Consider the following 11,125-nt stretch of genomic DNA (forward strand, 5'->3'; position numbering starts at 1 on the left):
TGCTGATGTGAAGCCCAGAAGCAAAGGGGCCCTAGTGATGCATTTCTCACCTAAGCCTCCCAGGCTGGAATGTTACCTGTTGTCTGTTTGCATCCCAGCAACCAGCCTGAGTCAGTTCCAGGAAGGGAAACACCCAATTGCTGCTGCTGCAGGGGGGGGGCATATTCCTGAGCGCAGGAAAGTGAAACCAACCCTGTTGCACAGCCCAGAGAGAGTCATGGCCACAGAGGACCCTGTGGAACATCTCCAGGATGAAGTTGCTTGTCCTGTCTGTCTGGAGTATTTTAAGGACCCAGTGATCATAGACTGTGGGCACAATTTCTGCCGAGCCTGCATCGCCCAGTGCTGGGAGCAATCGGCTACAGCTGCCTCCTGCCCTCAGTGCAGAGAAACTGTGCACCAGAGAAACCTCAGGACAAACAAGCAATTGGCAAACATGGTAGAAATCACCAAGCAACTAAGTTTACAAGCAGCAAAGGGAGCAGGAGGGGACGGGGTGTGTGGGGAACACCTGGAGGCTCTGAAACTGTTCTGTGAAGAGGATCAAACCCCCATCTGTGTGGTGTGCGACAGATCCCGGGCTCACCGCGCTCACACGGTAGTTCCCATACAGGAGGCTGCCCAGGAGTACAAGGTAGGGAATTGCTGTCAAGTTTAATAGGCAATAACTTTAGATTTTAATTACAGATTAATTTCACTGCAAATTGCCTGTCACAACTGTACCTGTATCATGCCGCTCTGCAAAGCCTTCACTGTATGGGAGCTGCTATTAAAAATAAATGATCAGGCAGAGTGGCAAGAATGGCAAAAAGATAAAGTCTTTTAAGATACCTGACATGGGAAACCTTTACCTGAGAAGCTGGATCCTTGTCAAACCCACCTTCCACTGGTGAAACAAAGGAACTTTTTACAGACCAGAAGCTGTTGAATGATCAGTGAGGCTTAAAACACAAGAGCGGCAGCCAGGCCAGTCTATATTTGAGTGTTGGGAGTTTGCCCTAATGCTCAGACCAGGTCTGTTGCACCAGTGCAGTCCCCAGGGTTTCAGAGCTGAAATTCAGTTGGGAGTTGGGCTCCTTGGAGAATCCCCGCCCATATTTGCAGCCCCGGTGGTTTCTGGGATTTGTATCACTTTGGTAATCTCCTGAAAACCACCTTACTTGATTCACCACCATGTGACTCCAGTTTCCTGTTATGTGCTGTGCTACTAATTAGTGAATGAATAAATACCAGTCAAACTCGGATAATTGAGGTCTCTCTCTCTAATTTATAAAAAGACTGAATTGGAAACAAGTCGGAATATGACACTCTCCCTATTTCCATTGTTCGGTTTCATTCCCTTGGTGGCTGTGATGTCATAAACCCATTAGGACCAACAGTCACCTTGGGTTTGGGTGGGAAAACATCCCCCTACACACCCTTCTGAACCCTCAGAATGAAACTGCCCAAATCATTTCTCTTTCTACAGGAAAAAATCCAGACCCAATTGAAGACTCTGAGGGAAGAGAGAGAAAAGCTCCTGGGATTTAAAGACACTGGAGAGGGGAAAAGCCAGGAGTATCTGGTAGGTGCCTGTTGTTACTGACCTGCAGAGACTTGTGGTGAGAGGTCTGTTTGTAGGAAGATTCCTCTGTGGGCTTGGTGAATGTGGGCATCAGTATGTTTCTCCATGATCCTAGATTTTCTGTGTTAGGTTCATGTGCAGAATCTAAGCTCTCGTGTCAGTGAATGAGTTAATTTCTAGCCCTTGTGGTTTCCCTGTGTCAACAATGCAAGAAATGACGCAGAATTATTTGATTCTTTTTCCCCCTTGGAACTTCTGCCACTGTAATGCTGAGTCCTGCCTCCTGCTGCTCTGGATCTCCATTCTCAGAGGCCATTGATAACACAGTGTCCTAAGCATGTCAGACATGGAAACATCTCTTTCCAGAAACATTGGGGAGACATGAAAGAGGTGTGAGAGAATCCTCTCCCAAGTAACCAAAGGGTAGAATCAAGTGTCAGAAATCAGGTTTGCAAAGAAATTCTCCCTCCTGCACACTCAGCACTGCCATAAAAGACCCCAGGATGCTTCCAAGTCCCTGACCAGCCCTTTCCCTGTTGCTTTACAGAAACAGATACAAGAGGAGAGGCAGAAAATTGTTTCTGAATTTCAGCAACTGAGGCAGTTGCTGAAGGAACAAGAGAGACTTCTGCTGGTCCGGCTGGAAAAGATGGACAAGGAGATAGTGAAGATATGGAATGAAAATAACACCAAACTCTCCGAGGAGATTTCCCGTCTCAGTGAGCTGATCAGTGAGCTGGAAGGGAAGTATCAGAAGCCAGCGAGTGAATTCCTGCAGGTGAGACTGAGTTAGAAACATCCCAGATCCCCACACAGGGAAGGGAGGGCTCCTGAATCATAAGCACTGGGGTCAGAGATCTCACTGTAACTCGGCATGTGCATTGCTGACATGTGAATGATTATTGGTCATTGCAGAGTTACAGACACAGAGATATGAGAGAAGGGAAAGCCCCATTAGCTCAGGGAATCCATGGCCTCTTTTCCCTGTATTTGTAAAATCTCTTCCCTAGGATCCACTGCTTGTGTCAAGTGGGACTGAGATTCTTTTCTCTCTCTCTCTCCTCTAGGATGTCAGATGCACCTTGAGGAGGTACGTGGCTCTCTCACTCCCCCTCACACTTGACAATGCTGGGAAAGAGCCGGGTGGTGGTGGTGATGATGTTAGCATCACATCTCCCCAGGGCTCTACAGCAAAATGTGTGGAGAAGGTCACATGTCGGATACAAATCTTTCCGATCAACTTCATCCTGAGTTTCTCACCATTTTACAGAAGACTCTGGAATTCTCCATTCAGTGGGAAGGACTGACCTCAAGTATTTCCTAGAGATGTCACCTCCCTGGGGGACTGGCTGCCTCAGGATTGTGGGGATGGAATATGAGCCTGTCACTGCTGGGGCCCTGGTCACTATTCAGCCCAGGGCAGCAGTGGTCAAGACTCTTTCCCACCTGAGGGCTGTTTGGAGCCCTGTGTGGAATGAGCTGGGGATGGGGGAATTGGTGTCTCAGTCTAGAGGACAGATTTCTACAGCACTTCACCTGGGAACCTCCTGTCCCTAGAGCATGGAGGCCAAGGAGTGAATTGGCCATAGAGACTATATTCCCCTTTTATCATCCCCAGAGCTGATCTCTCCAGGCCAGAGCTGAAGAATATTAATGAGACCTTTGGCAGAAGATTTCACAAGCACAGCCTGTGCTGCACCTGCTCTCACTCCAGGCCCATTAGAGCAGCAGCTTTCACTAACAACAAATGTCTCTAAATGAAATATAAGAATGTGAAATTTTCTCTCCAGTTGTAAGAAGGGGAAGTTCCAGCAGCCAGTGGACATTTCTCCTGAACTGGAAGTGAGACTCAACTATTTCTCTCAGAAAACTGTTGCCCTAATGGAGATTCTGAGGAAATTCAAAGGTATTGAGAAGGGATCTAGGAGGGGAAAGCAAGACGCGCCTCTGAGACCGTGGGAGGGGACGGGCTCTGGCCACTTGGGTCGTATCTATTGAATGACAGGTGGAAAGTATATGAGCTGGTGTAACAGGTGCCAGGACGTCTCACATTCATCCATGAGTTAGCAAAGGTCACAACACTGAGGCCCAAATTTAGCAAAATGGCCTAATTTTGAGTCCCTGATTTTCTCTCCCAACTTGCAAAGCCTGTGGGCGTCACAGACACAGGGGTGCTACTCTAGCTGCATCTCAGGACATCCCTAGCCTTTGCCAAGGTCTGCACAGGCCTCTGCAGCCACTGACTGGGGGAATCACAAACTGCCCCCCTCTATCTCTCTGCCAATGAGGGTGAATCTAGCCCATTGAGCCAACACTGTCCCTGCTCCAATCTCGACACTTATAAAATGATTTTATTATCCTGTGGAGGGCGAGGGCCCCATTATGCTGAGCTCTGTAGAGATGCTGAATAAACCCAAGAGACCTACAACTGCGAGTCCTGACCCTGCAAACTCTTAACATCCCATTAATGTCAAAGGGACCAAAGTGTGCTGAAGTCTTTGCAGGATCTGGGTCTCGGGTCTGACAAAAGGCAATAGGTGAATGAGATAAACCAGCTGGGGTCTGGAGGGTGGGAGGGGATGATGAGGGGAAAGGAAATCTCTCTTACAGACTGTATCTCTGAGGGTGGTTGTGAGACCTAATGGCTGTTGATTTCATTGCTGTGAGATGCCTGAATGAGAGAGGAAGAAGGTTTCAGATTCATTTATATTTACTAAAGATCTGAGTGTGTCCCTGTCCTTCTCTGTTTCGCTGTCAAAATTCAAACTAACTTAGGTCAGTTAAGAGTGGGGATATTGTTATAAACATGAAAGCAGGAAATCTTGTCTCTTTTCTTCTTTTCCCCCCTCCAGACACTCTGCCGTCTGCACTAGAGACAACAAAAGCGGGATCCCTAGGAGCACACACACAGGGTGAGGTTGCAGATGGAAATTGTCTTTAAATTATGAGATAATTCCCATGAAAACACATTGTACCTAAAGTTACCAACCAAACCAACACCAGCCACGACACACCCAGCACCACAGTGAAACCATGAAATACAGAGGAGATCCCGAGCAGAAGTCACACAAAAGATCCTGACACCGACCTTAGTGCTGAGTTCCTGCCTACGCTGATGAACAGAAACACTCACTGAGCAGCATCCAAACACCCTTAACTCTGACCATGGGGTTCTCATGGACATTCACAGAAGTTTTAATACTAAATTGAGAGGAATGAGTAGAAATCTCTGTGCTCTTAGAGCTGACACATCCCACTCCTTTACCCCAGTGTCTCTGCCGCTGGAATGGAGCAGCCCCAGCAGGGGAAGCTGGGAGCTGAAGCTTCTTCAGGCAAATGAGAAACAGACTGAGGAGCTGCAGTGACATCTCTGCTCAGTCTCAGGTGCTCAGCACTGAGGCAGCTTCTTGGAATCCAGTCCTGTCCCAGCCAGGACGGGGCTTCTGGGCAGTCTGAGAAATGGTCCCAGCCTCCCCCAGGGCTGAGCTCTGCCCCTAACGCTCTGATTCTCTTTCCCCTCAGCGAATGTGACTCTGGATCCAGACACGGCTCATCCCAACCTTGTCTTGTCTGAGGATTTGAGAAGTGTAAAGTGGGAAGAAATACAGCAGGATCTGCCTGACAACCCTGAGAGATTTGACACTGAGCCCTCCGTGCTGGGCTGGGAGTGATTCACCTTGGGGAGACATTGCTGGGAGGTGGAGGTGGGGATAGGGAGGTTGGGTTGTGGGGTGGCCAAAGAGTCTGTGAGGAGGAGGGGAGAGATCCGCCCGAAGAGGATCTGGGCTGTGGGGTATGTATTGGATCAGTTCTGGGCTCTCACCTCCCCTGCGACCCCCCCCGCCCCTGAGTTGGGTCCCCAGCAGGATCCGGGTTTGTCTGGACTGTGACCGGGGGCAGGTGACATTTATCGATGCTGGTGACGAGGCCCCGATCTTCACTTTCCTGCCGGGCTCCGTCCCTGGGGAGAGAATCCGACCCTGGTTCTGGGTGCTGGGGGTAGGGGCCCAGCTCAGACTGTGTCCCTAAGACACGGGAGCGGCGGAGGCACACGACCATCCCTAGGGATGTGTGGGGCCTGGGATAACACCCCCCCAACCCCAGCCCTGTCCCCACTCCACCCCTTCCCCAAACCTCCACCCCACTTCTTCCTGCCCCTGCTATGCCCACTCCCATTCCATCCCTTTCCCGTGTCCCTGCCTCTTTCTGGCTTCCACCCCATAGAGAACATTCAGTGACTGCGGCAGAGAAGCCGATCTCATTGCCCCAGGGACTGTGCAGACTGTTTGCTACTGTCCTCTGTGATCCAAGGAGACTCAGGATCCTGGGTCAGCCAGTGTCACTGAGGCATGAGGGGGAACAGCCCCATGGGAATGAAAAAATGGGCTTCTCTAGCCTCAGTCCTCCTAGCACCTATGACCTGACCGATTCCCATCTACCCAGCCTTCTGGCTCATCTCTATGCCCCTGGAGGACCCTGTCTACCCAATGCCAGATACCTCATCTCTATGGCACCTGGAAGCTCCTCCCTCTCCCTCCTTTAAGCCCCAGGGATGGGAGGGAGAAGAATTTAAATTCCCCACCTGTGATGTTTGAATTTTGAAGGCAGCCATGGGATTTCTTCCCTTTAATTGGTTGTGGGAACCCAGCACCCATGAGGATAGCTGTGTAGGTCACTATGATGCCAGCCTGGCCCTTCCAATAGTATGTTACTATCCAGCCGCACACTGGGCCTTGTGCTTTATAGCAACTTGTATGTCCAGGACCGGCCTTAGGGAAAATGGTGCCCTGGGTGAACTTGTATTTTGGGGCCCTTGGCCCCCATGGGCTCCTAGAGCCCCAACCCCTGCACCGAGCCCCCTTCACCCCAATCCCTGCACCCCCCATGTGGGGAACCTGAGCTGGATGCCTGGAGCACCTGGCATTGCTGCTCGTCCCCCCCCCCAAACACTGCTCCTCCACACACCCCTAGGGGCCTGGGGGGCAGCAAGGAGCGACGTTAGGGCTCCCTGCATCTAGGTCACCTTCCCCCCCTGGGCTGCATAAGGGGAGGACAGAGAGCAACAGCTCCTGGGGGTTCACCTCACAGCACAGCAGAGGGGCGGGGAGGGGAAGAAGTGACCTAGATGCATGGAGCACTTGGTATGTCTCCTCGCTCCCGCCCCCCCCCCACACACACACACCCTGCAGGGGCATGGAGGAACATTGGGTGGGGGGGAGCAGTATCTGTGCATCAGTGCCCCCCCCCCATGTTCCTCTGCTGGGAGGAAGAGAGAGAAATCTGCTCCCCACCTCCCCAGCGCTCCCCTGCCAGCGGGGAGCAGTTTCTGACTCTACACCAGCAGCTCGCACCTCTGTGCTGCCACACAGCGCCCCCTAGACCACCAGCACTCCTGTGAAGTCACCCAGTAGCCCACCCCTATTCCGGCCCTGGGTACGCCAGGAATTGTTCAGCTGTGCGCTGGAGAGAGCTGGGTGGATCACTTTGCTTCTCAGCTCCCAAACCTGCCCGTGTGAGACAGCAGCAAACAAACTCTGTGTGACAGATGTTCGCAGTCTGGAACACCTGGATTTTATGGCCAACAGATTATAATGGTTTTAAATATCATGTGAATTATATAAACTATTTAAAAAAACCACAAAAATATCTAGCAAATGGAACCACTCAGTCCTCACTCCCACAGCAGCCGGGTTTGTAGCATGGTCTCGCCGATCCCAGTACGTCCTCACCACTTGAACGCCAGGAGGAAATGCCATTATTTCTGAAGCCAAACACCAGAGTGGGACTTGACACACACTGTGCCAGCAGGTCCACAAATGCTTATTAGACAGATAAGAATATTAGCAATCAGAGCTCCACGGTTCTCTTCTTGGCTCCATTGTGCAGTGGTGGGTAGTGACAGGTAACCAGGTCATATCTATTTCATGCATTCATCCCAAAAGGTGGTAGAAATGGGTAGCTAGTGCCTTGGCTTGCCATAGTGGAGACCTGAGTTATCTTCCCAATTCTACCTGAAGTGGCATTGTGCAGCCTCCCGATTATCTTGTACCCGGGGTTGGAGGGTGTCTGATACTTCTCTGGTGTGGGGGAGGGGGGGTTCCATTAGTGATAAGGATTGTGAAGTGCATGGAAATATAAAGAACAAAAAGGAGAGGTGCTATTTAAACGCGGGGCTTCTAGCGCCTGCTTTGTTGCATTGTTGTTACCGACTATTTCCTGGCAGAAGAGTGTCTCACGGGTTCAAATGTAGGGACAGGCGATCCAGGCGACTGCCTGGGATGCCAGACTTGGGTGGCACTGGGCTCGGGATGATCTTAGGGACAAAAGTTTAACGGAGGGTAGGAGAGACACACCAAAGACGCAGTTTTACTTTATGTTAACAAAGTTTTGCATGTGAATCTCTGTTCACGTTATCAGTCGAAAATATGGTCCAGAGCTACAGAGGTAGGTGAGCGCCTAAACCCCAGATTTACGCCTCTGCATTCCAGTTTTAGGTTATCGTCCTGCCTCATCTGGATGCCTGGCTCTCATATAAGCTCCAGCATGAGCCACAAACCCCCTGCAGTTCCTCATATCTCCTTGTCAATTGCTGAAAATGGGCCATTTTCATTACCACTACAAACGGTTCTTTTTCTCTCCTGCTGATAATAGCTCACCTTAACTGATCACTCTCCTTATAGTACTTGTGGCACCTTAAAGACTAACAAAGACTAGCTATGCATCCGAAGAAGTGAGCTGTAGCTCACGAAAGCTCATGCTGAAATAAATTTGTTAGTCTCTAAGGTGCCACAAGTACGCCTGGTTTTTTTGCGGATACAGACTAACACAGCTGCTACTCTGAAACCTCTCCTTATAGTGTGTATGGTAATGCTCATTGTTTCATGTTCTGTGTGTGTGTATATATCTTCCTACTGTATTTTCCATTACATGCAACCAATGAAGTGAGCTGTAGCCCATGAAAGCTTATGCTAAAATAAATGTGTTAGTCTCTAAGGTGCCACAAGTACTCCTGTTCTTTTTGCGGATACAGACTAACACGGCTGCTACTCTGAAACCAGGGGAAGGGATGCTCAATTCCCCTGCCTGTAAACCCTGTGAGGACAGATCTGGTATGCATGCTCTGAGCACCTCTCCGGGAAGAGGTGCCATTAAAATCAAGGAGGACCTGGTAGGGAAGATGTCCATATTACAGTTTTCAGTCCAGTGACCAAAGCAGTCACCCAGGATGTCAGAGCCCTGCATTCAAAACCCCCTCTGCTTGAGGGGGAGAAAAGATTTGGCCATGGGCCTCCCACATCTCTCAAGAGCATGGCCTAGCCACAGGGCTATGGGCTAGTCTCAGGTGGGGCTCCCTCACTCTCTCCTGTTGAAGCTGTTCCATTGAGGATAAATAATTGACAAGTCATTGAACCAGAGAGAGTGAGAGTGAGAATTGTTCTATTGCCTAAAGCATGCACCTGGGAAACCTCAGAAGATGGGGGAAATGAACCTAGAAATGTTCTATGATAGCTGAGGGGATTAACCACTGGGTTACAAGGTGAGTACCTGCAGTGTCTCTGCTGGTCACTTTGTGAGGCATGGGCAGGCTGCTGTGCTGAGGCCCTTGAAATTGCAAGCTCTTGCTTCCAGCACACAGGTGGGGAGAGACTCTTTGGTTCTGCTCACAACAGGAGCTCTGTAGCTCTCCTCCAAGAAGACACTGACAGTGTTTTCCAGACAGCCAGCTTAGAGTAAGGGGACGGGGGGGGGAGTGAGTGGTGTGGCTGTGGTTTAGGGAGCAGCCTGTTTTTTTTCTCTCTCTGATTTCTTGTGTGTTCTGAATTCTAAGAAATAACTTCTCTATCTGTCTGCTGTGAACACAACAGCATCAAACTAATTTCTGTAAGACAATCTTAGGTACTTAAGCACACCCAGGAATCTGGGCTTAACCTGATGGTTTTTTTTTTTTTTTAATTATGTGTTCTCTGTAAACGTTCTTAACAATCAATGTGCTGGCTTAGAAGGAGCTGTGCAATAACATATAAGTGCTGGTGATATGCTGGTCATAGCCTTCACAGAGAGAACAAAGTGCAAGCCCCACTCCAGCATCACACCTTAGGGTACATCCATACTACCCACCCGGGTCGGCGGATAGCGATCGACTTATTGGAGTTCGATATATCGCGTCTCATCTAGACGCGATATATCGAACTCTGAACGCGCTCCCGTCAACTCCGGAACTCCACCACCGCGAACGGCGGAGCCGCGGACTTCGATCCCGCGCTGTGAGGACGGGTAAATAGTTCGAACTAAGGTAGTTCGAGTTCAGCTACGCTAATAGCTGAACTTGCATACCTTAGTTCGAACCCCCTCCCCCCCCCCCCCCCGCCTAGTGTAGACCAGGCCTTAGTGTCTGTTTCTGCTTGGTAACTTTCTATTCCTCCAACACCAGCCCCCACCCCCTGCAGAGGGCAGGTGGAAAACAGGTTTCCCTTAGGCTGCAATTGCTAGGCAACATAGCAAGTGTGTGGTCAAAGCACAGCCATTCAGGTGAAGTGCTGCCTATTGTCCTCTGTCTGGCAAGTATCAGATGAAGGTCCTGCCAGAAACGGTGGAATTCCCAGACACATTCAAAAATACATTAACCCAACCACACACAGCAGCAACCAGCATTCATAAGGTGTGAAGGTTTGCACCAAATCATCACATCTCCCTGCTACCTTAATGGTAAAGCACAGAGAGCACCTGTCTCATGCTGAACTGCTTTTGAAGGCTGGAGATGTGGGGTTTTATCACTAACAAGGATTAGGATGTTCAGAGCAAGACAAGCAGGAGCCTGTAGAAATGAGACTCCAGCCCTCACACTCGTGGCTTTTAGTGCATTGGGCTGCAGGGCACTTGATAGGGGGAAAGGGTTTTTCCTTTCTGTGTCTGTGGAACGGCACCTGCCTTTGACATGCAACAGAAGGCGCCTGAATGAGGAACATTCCATGAACCCCAGGACCGTGGCAGCTCTGCAGGTCACACGGCGCTGGACGGCCATCTTCTTTCAGGCTGATACATCACGTTCAAGGGCAGCTGGAATGGTATGAACAGGGCCGGCTCCAGGCACCAGCATTCCAAGCAGGTGCTTGGGGCGGCAATCTGCAAGGGGCGGCAGTCCCTGTGGTTTTGCCACCCCAAGCAGCGTGCCGAATTGCCCCTGCGGAGGGCGGGGGCAGTCCGTGTGCCGTTAGGGCGGCACGTGCATTTCCACGGCGACAGCTTCTATGTTTAGCTGTCCACGGCGGCGCAACTTCCAGCTGAAGACAGCATCTCTGTGTCCGGCTCCTGTTCCACTCACAGGGTCTAAGGTCAGAAGGGCCCATCATGAGCATCTAGCCCAGGGGTTCTCACGAATGAATTTTTGGTGGCCTCAGAGTGCGGCCTGCAACTCTCGCTGGTGGCTGCTCTGACACGTTTTCCTAAAATACTTAATGAACTTTAGGAGAAATCAGTAAACATGCGCAGAGGTAAGCGGAAAAATGGTCCCACTATCGGAGGGAACTTTCCTGACTTAAACACCCCCCGGGTGGAATCAAA

General features: G+C 50.4%; 1 pseudogene; it reads left to right on the plus strand.

The window, feature by feature from the left end:
- Positions 1-217: 217 nt before the first annotated feature.
- On the plus strand, positions 218-5,989 carry LOC120393826 (annotated as a pseudogene).
- The last annotated feature ends 5,136 nt before the right edge of the window (positions 5,990-11,125 follow it).

This window comes from Mauremys reevesii, unplaced genomic scaffold (assembly GCF_016161935.1).
Source record: "Mauremys reevesii isolate NIE-2019 unplaced genomic scaffold, ASM1616193v1 Contig34, whole genome shotgun sequence".
Classification (NCBI taxonomy): domain Eukaryota; kingdom Metazoa; phylum Chordata; order Testudines; family Geoemydidae; genus Mauremys; species Mauremys reevesii.